Below are 6,229 nucleotides of genomic sequence, written 5' to 3'. Positions count from 1 at the left end.
TTTGGCCCAGGTTTCCGTGGTAGACTCACGATAATGCATTATCAGGCGGGCAGAGGTAAACTTGCTGCAAGGTTTCAGTACAACTATAGGTTATTTTATACCCTCCCAGTCATGTACACAGGTACAGGGCAATTGATGACAGAGTGCAGACATTACAATAAGATTCTGAGGTCATCACATACAGAGCAGATAAAGGAAGATCAGCCAATCATACAGTGACAATGAGATTACAATATTTCTAATTGCAATGTATTGACCTTTTAGTTGAGTAACTTGAACCCATCTCCAGGTCTGCTTAAACATGTAAATTCAAGCTACTGAGAAACTATTCATGAACTCATAAGCTCATCTAAACTCAGATTCTAAGTAATGCATCCGCACCATTCTGAATGGCCAGGGCACATGGAGCCCTCTGGGCTAGCAAAAGATACTTCCTGGTAAACTGTGAATTCCAACAATGATTATTTAATCATTGTGAAGGTATATAATGTATATTTGGACTAAATGGCCTGTCTACTGTAGCTTACAGCTAAAGGTGAGAGAAAGGAGCAGGGGGGGAATGCAATTTTAAACAGTGACTTAGCTTGGAAATCTGGTGCTTTTGAAAAGGAGTACAGTACTGATTCCACAATGCAAAAGCACACAGAAGCAATGTTGTTCTGACAGGATTTATCCAAATTTTCCCAACACTAGTCACTCAGACCCATCTACCTATCTTTACCCACTTGCACCTAAGGGGAAGTAAGTGGAAAGCTGGCTGCCTGTTTGCGGTGACAGGAGAGCTAGCTGGTCACTAATTCAAAAATGCAGAGAATCACTTGAAGCTCTGAGGTCTTCCTGCCTAAAGTTAGGGTGGGGGATATGGGTGGGGGTGGGGAAGGGGGAGGTGACACCCTCCTATGGACTGGCTAGAACTGTGCACAGTTGGCTATCCTTCTCAAGGCAGCTGTGGCAGGTGACTCATTGCAGGTGCAAACAATTTTAGCTTATAACAGTTAGATTTTCATTTGTCCTCAAAGTGTTGGATCTTCATAATCTAGTATATGAGAAGCAGTAAAATGAACACAGGAAATTTTCAGAGCAGGAAACCTCAGGCACATTTGCGGGGGTCTAACAAACCCACCAACACTGACAAATGCAGCCTAGCCCCATCTCGCAATAAACAGGTGTTGCTATGTTGGATTTCATGCCTGACCACAACTTTGCAAATTCTAAGTGCAGAAACTTAGCTCTTGTTCATTGCCTATGAACAAGAAAGCCCCCAGACTACTAGAAAACAACAATGCTTTCTACTGAGTAAAAATTTAATCATGAATCAAAGTCTGTCATCAGATGCATGAACAAGAAAGGGTTTGTGTGTGCAAGGAAAGTCCATACTGTGTATATCACACACTGAGATGATGATTGTAGAGACTGCTTTGCAAAGTGAGATAAACAAACATGTCCAAAAATCAGAGATGAATTTTGTAACAAGTTAATAAGTTCAATTACTTGGGCTCAACAAATGAACATGCATTTAGAGCTTATAATTCTTGGCTACTTTTTGGTGATTTTAAAATTTACAGTTAGTGCCCAACATTGGAGGAGTGAAGAACCACCCACTGATGAACTGATTTTAAAAAAAGATTCTGGATTGCACTGAAATGGACAGACTGACTTTGTCTCTGAAGGAGAAAGAGGATACATACTTCTATCAAACTTGGAACTCTTTTTATCATTGGCTAGACAAACGGGACTATGTGTAGATTTGAATATATTTACAGATTGCTATAAAAAAATGGGGGGCTGACCCAGCAGGTCTGATGTTTCTGATGATTGATATTTTTTAGTTTCTTTGTTTTTAGTTTGTAGAAAATAATAATAAAACTTACTGAAAATAAAATAAAATTTACTGTTAACATCTGAACAGCACTGCTTTTTGCTCATGTATGTGCAGCAAAATAAGAGCACATCACCTTGACAGCAGTATAAGGAAAACAAAGCATTATTTGAGTGACTGGGTGCCTGAGGTCACTTTCCCAGAATGGGACAGATCAGGGAACAGAATCTCACAAGGCAACGTTTCTTTCTGCTTAAGAAAAATAACTGAAAATAGGTAGTGAATATGGGATAGTTACTGAAAGAATGAGCTGTATTGTACACAGATCTGATGAACAGTTCACAGGACATAGCATCTTAGCTGCCAGGGCCGCGTAGCAGGAAGGGGGTCACTGGGGTTCTGCTCCCCTGCCAAGGGTTTCAACAGTGGCTTTGGCTCTGTACTCCTTCCATGTGATTCAGCTGGCTCAGTACAAAATGTGTGCCACGATCAATATTTGGGCATGCAGAAGGGGATCCTCACTAGGCTCAGGAGAATGAGGCTGGCTACTTATGCAATACCAAGAAAGGAGGACCAAAGATATATACTAACTTATATGTCTAGATGCAATTGCATATAAAATCATTACAAGTCAAACCAAAATACCTTCCCACAGTACATGAGGCTGGGGAATTTGGCCTGCTTGTTTGTGTGTTCAGACGGCTGTTCAGCTGCTAGCTGTTTGATTGGTCGACGTTCTAATGGTCAAACCAAACTGGAGAGGACAGCCCTTCAGACAGAAGGCAGTCCTTCCTAAAAGTTGACACCTGATCACTCCAGGTTGTTGTCAGAGTCTCTTTACTAAACGTGAGAATGAATTACCAGGACTCAAGGGAAGACTGGATCACCTTGAATCCCAGCCTTTTGGCCCCCCTGCAGTTACTTACTACAGCATGCTACTGGGTAGTGGTCTCCACCGCCAACTACAAGCTTTTAGAACATATACAGAGTATTTTATAGATTCTGAGTCACATGGGCCCAGCAGTTGGGCAGTTGATGACAAAACAAGATGAACACAGCCAGAAGAAGGTGAGAGGTCTGCAGAGGAGGCTCAGTAGAATGGCATTTGATTGCAGGATATTAAAAATCACTGAGGCACAGGGATTATTGTGGGTCTTGGCATGCAAATGAGGGTGCTTTGCAATGCTGTTAACCTTGCAGCCTCATGAGTTCTTACTTATCAGCAAAACAATAGCCCTGGCAGCCTCTAGGCAAGCTATCAGTTCCCAATTCTTAAACTGACAACAAAAGCCAAACAGCTTGGAAATGGGGTGCTTTCTGAGAAAGGGGTGCAGATTTGATTTTATAACACAAAGGAACATATAAGCAACCCTTTTCTGCCAGGATTTATCTGAATTTGCCCAACATCGTGGAATACATTGACTCACCATCCTCCACCAGACTTTTGCTGGGTGTGCAGAAGTGCTGATGAACTGTGATCTGTCTTCCTCTGGCTGAAAATGGAAAGGATTCCAGAGTTCGTGCTGTAGAGGCTGACTGTGCTCACAGACAGCACAAACTGGCCAGGACAGAGGGAGCACATGCTGTGCAACCTTTGCTTAGCTTTAGTGAAACTTGGAAATCAGATTACCTCCTGATTTCAGATCTTTCAGATTTGCAGAAATTGATTCTGCCATTCTTTACATTTTATAAAAACAACATTGGCATATGGCAAAAAGTTAAGCAGGATAGCCAAATTAATGCAGAGAACTTCTGTGGTGCAGTGGTCAGCATGCTGTACTGGACACCCATGAGATCTGGGTTCTAGTCCCCGCTCAGCTGGAAAGCTCACTGTGTGCCTTTGGACCAGACATGGAATCTGAGCCTAACCTACCTCATAGGGTCATTGTTGTGCAGCTAAGTATGGAAGATAAAAATTGCAATTACTATAGTGGATGTACTGCTTTACAAGTTAATTTTATTGCTTTTGAATCTTGGCAGTGGTGCGGTGCAGGAGCAGCAGCAGGACTGTGAGCTGGGCTGGAGAAGCCGAGTGAGTGCTGGTGGGCTCACATGGGAGAGCAGCAAGGCAACCAGGGAAAGGCACATGACTCTCGTGAGGTGAGCGTGGTGGGACTCAGCACCCACAAGGCCTATTTTAGGGCAGGAGCAGCTGACAAGGGACACACTAAGGGTGATACAACAAGGGCATCGTCTCTTGCTTGGGTGCCAAGACTTGCGGCAGCTTCAGGTCTCCCTCTGCTGGTTGAGGGCTAGCACAGCAGCCCTGGTAGTTGCAGGATTACTACCCCAATCTACTGCTGCTGCCAGGGCTCTCATGAGCTCCATCCTTGAGCCCTGGGAAAAAAAGCTCTTCTCTTCTAAGAACTGGCTCTTCTCCTCTGCCCCTGCCCTTTGGCTTGTCTTCCTGGTTCTCTGACACCTGGCCTGTCTGATCACACTTTCTTCTTGAATGGACTGTCCAGTGTGGTAACCCCCAGCTCAGACCTTTGGATTGTGTGATTGTGCTCTTGGACTGACCCTTGTGCTGCACCCTGGTTGCCCAGGTCCTGGTGCTCTTGTCTTCATGTCAGCCGCTCACACCCCGGATGCTGACATTGCGTCCCTTAGTTGTGGCCGGGGTTGCCTGGGGACTCTCTTCCCTGGAGACTTTGTTTCCTCTAAGGAAAGAGGGTATCCAGCCTTGAGTGGGAGTAGTATAGGACAAACCTGGGGTGAATAGGCATAAGGCTAGCTTGGCTATGCTGGACCAGGAGAGGGCCAAGGCAGGAGTGACAAGTGTTGCAGTTACTTGTGGTACCTGTGCCATGTTTGCCTACTTCCTCCAGGAGAAGCCAGGATACACTTCCTGTAGGGAAGGGTTCTCTAGAAGGGTCTAGATGATGCCATCACCTCTCTGAGGGAAATAAGAGGAGGAGCAGTCCCTAGGCACTGCCCAGGAGGACCGCCAGGCCAACTGGGAACAGCTCCATTCCAGACAGGAAGAAGAGGGAGGTGCCACCAGTGAACCAGCTGGAGAGGCATGGAGACATGTCACCCACAGGAGGTGGAGGTGGATACCACCCTCTCTGACTCCTGGCACAAAGCTGAGGCTGAGAAACTGGTTTTTTTCTGCTTGAGCAGGTTGAGGCAATGGGTCCCTCAGGGGACCAGGCAGACCAGCCTAGGGTCAGGCATGGCCCAGGAGCCACTGCCAGAGAGTTGCCTGCTGAGACATGCTCCCTATCTCTGCAGGCAGAAGGGGAAGGTGAGTTATTGTCATCAGGACTCCTTACTAAGGGGTACCAAGGTGGAGATGTGCCGGCCAGATCTTGAGGTGAAGGAAGTCTGCTGTCTGCCAGGCGCGCGCATCTGGAGTGTGATGGACAGACTGGTGCATCCTTTTCCCTCGGAAGGTCAACAGCTGCTTCTGGTGCTCCATGTGTGGACGAATGATATAGCCAGGTGGGGGACGGGTGGGATCAGTCAGAACTTCGAGGCTATGGGCAGGAAACTCAAGGGCGTGAACGCCCAAGCAGCTTTTTCCTCTCTCTTGCCTGTCCGTGGATTTGGACCAACCAGGGAAAGGAGGGTTGTGGAGACAAGGGACTGGCTGAGGGCATGGTGTCAGGGGGAATGCTTCAGGTTCCTTGACCATGGCACTGGAACGGCTGAGGGATGGGGGTGCACTTTACCAAAATAGGTCAAAGGACCTTCGGGAATGCTGCAATGAGCTATTTCCAGAGAGCTTTAAACTAATCGGGGGTGGGGGTGGGCCGGGCCTGGGACCCCAGAAACCAGGCAGGACTGGTTAGGTGAAGGAACAGGATTAGGGTCTCAGGGGAAGGGTGATGCAGGGTCTGCAGAGGGTTGTATGACAACTGCACTTGAGGGTTCCTGCTGTGCCAGGGAGGATGAGAGGAAGGTGGAGGCATGGGGAGCTAGGGAATGGGGCTTGCAGGAAAGAGCTGACCAACGCTAGGGGTGTGGGGGAAAAGCAGGAAGCGCTTCATAATGTAAGCAGCACCTCAGCTTCTAAGGAAGTGACTCTAATTTGCCCCCACCCCACATTTCCCCCAACCAGCTTTGGCGAGAATAAAGTAGCTAAACAAAGATTTAACATCTGTGCCTGTTCCCTTACATCATTTACCAGATCCCCTCTTTTAAGCAGTCCCACCCTGTCTTCAGTTACTCTTATGATCTGCATAAGAATAGAAGCCCTTTTTGTCTCCCTTGACATTCTTTGCAAATCTCAGAGCTTTTAATCAGTTTTAGCCTATCAAAGAGTCTGCATCAAGCCACCTCCTCCCAGTCTGCCTTTTTGCACACTTGCCCCATTGTCCATTTCCTGTGGCGGTCCCTTTTACTTCTAATCAGTCTGAACACCTCTCTTCACATCCATGGTGGTGCCCTCCTGTGCTTCCCCATTTT

Source organism: Varanus komodoensis, unplaced genomic scaffold (genome assembly GCF_004798865.1).
Source record: "Varanus komodoensis strain SLA01 unplaced genomic scaffold, ASM479886v1 scaffold51, whole genome shotgun sequence".
Taxonomy (NCBI): Eukaryota; Metazoa; Chordata; class Lepidosauria; order Squamata; family Varanidae; genus Varanus; species Varanus komodoensis.
Note: the sequence above shows the minus strand (reverse complement) of the source record.